Source organism: Bison bison, unplaced genomic scaffold (genome assembly GCF_000754665.1).
Source record: "Bison bison bison isolate TAMUID 2011002044 unplaced genomic scaffold, Bison_UMD1.0 scf7180017845530, whole genome shotgun sequence".
In the NCBI taxonomy this organism is placed as follows: Eukaryota; Metazoa; Chordata; class Mammalia; order Artiodactyla; family Bovidae; genus Bison; species Bison bison.
The window spans coordinates 57427-59238 of NW_011476103.1; positions in this window are offsets into that span (position 1 = coordinate 57427).

Genomic DNA, 1812 nt, shown 5'->3' on the forward strand with positions numbered 1-1812 from the left:
AGAAGATGGAACCACTGGTCGACTCAAGAACTGGACCTAGGCAATTAGAGGTCCCTCATCCCCTCCCCTGTCTTTGAAATGTATATTCTGCTCTGTTCCCTCACTAGGGTCATTTCTAGGAGGCAGCTTTGAGAGTAATGTGGTGTGGAGACCCCATGGATGGTGTGTGTGACTGAGGCTCCATTAAGGCCTCTCTAAGTGCTTAAGATTCTGGGAGATGGATGTGGAGATCTACTCACCTTGTAGCTGCCCAAGACAAGCCTCAAATGTAAGTTCCCTTTCTTATTAAAATAGTCGCCTTCTGTTCTCGGGCCAGGCTTCCTTCATAGCTCAGTTGGTAAATCATCTGCCTGCAATGCAGGAGGCTGAAGTTCGATTCCTGGGTGGGAAAGATTCCCTAGAGAAGGAAATGGCAACCTACTCCAGTATTCTTGCCTGGAGAATCCCATGGACAGAGGAGTCTGGCGGGCTACTGTCCACAGGATTTTAAGAGTTGGACACAACCTAGCAACTAAACCACCACCATTCTCAGGCCAGAGGGTACCCAGATATTTGGTTAAATATTGTTGTGGGTGTGTCTCAGGGGTGTTTCTGGGTAAGATGGACATCTGTGTTAGCAAACTGAAAGAAGCACAGTTGCCCTTTCCAGGGTTGGGGAGGAGAAGCTCATTCAAGCCTTTAAAAGTCTGAATGGAACAAAAGGCTGAACAAAAGGGAACTTGCTCTCTCTCTGCCTTTTTGTCTTCAAGCTGGGAAATCTGTATTCTCCTGTGTTCAGATTTGGACTGTGTCGACTGAAAAGATGCTCAACTTGAGAGCTGCAAGTTAAGTTTTATTCGGGGCAATAGGAGGACTGCGGCCTGGGAGGCAGCACCTCAGGTAGTTCTGAGAGACTGCTCCAAAGAGGCAGTGGGGAAGGTCAATACATAAGATTTTGGTGAAGGGGGAGTTCAATATAATTATTTCAGTTCAGTTCAGTCACTCAATCATGTCCAACTCTCTGCAACCCTATGGACTGCAGCACCCCAGGCTTCCCTGTCCATCACCAACTCCTGGAGCTTGCTCAAACTCATGTCCATTGAGTCAGTGATGCCATCCAACCATCTCATCCTCTGTCATCCCCTTCTCCTCAATACCATTAAACACTCATTTTACAAAAGGTTTTCTGCTAGTCAGGTGGAGCTGATGTGATCATGAAGGGATTTAGTGCTTTTCTAGATATGAAGAGATGCAAGGGTTGAGATCATGAAATCAGCTTCTGAAAACATCTTAAATATCTAAAGACCTGTTTGTTAGGGAAATTAAATGAATAGTTTTGTTTAGGCTTCAGAGGCAAAGCAGAGCAGGCCTCTGACCTTGCTTCTAACCTGCCTGGACACTGCCCTGGGAGTGACTATGAGTGACTACCTGCTATGAGTGCAAGACTTGCAGCACTGTAGATAAAATGGGAGAGAAATCTCGAGATTGTTGAGACCCTGGAGGAGGCCTGGCCAACCAAGCCCCAGGCTTAACTACATTTCAAGTTTTACACAACAAAACAAATAGCATTAACATGAAACCAGAGCTGCACTGCCAAAGCATGCTCAAACTACCTCACAATTGCACTCATCTCACATGCTAGTAAAATGATGCTTAAAATTCTCCAAGCCAGGCTTCAACAGTAACTTCCAAATGTTCAAGCTGTTTTTAGACAAGGCAGAGGAACCAGAGATCAAATTGCCAACGTCCGCTGGATCATGGAAAAAGCAAGAGAGTTCCAGAAAAACATCTATTTCTGCTTTACTGACTCTGCCAAAGCCTTTGACTGAATGG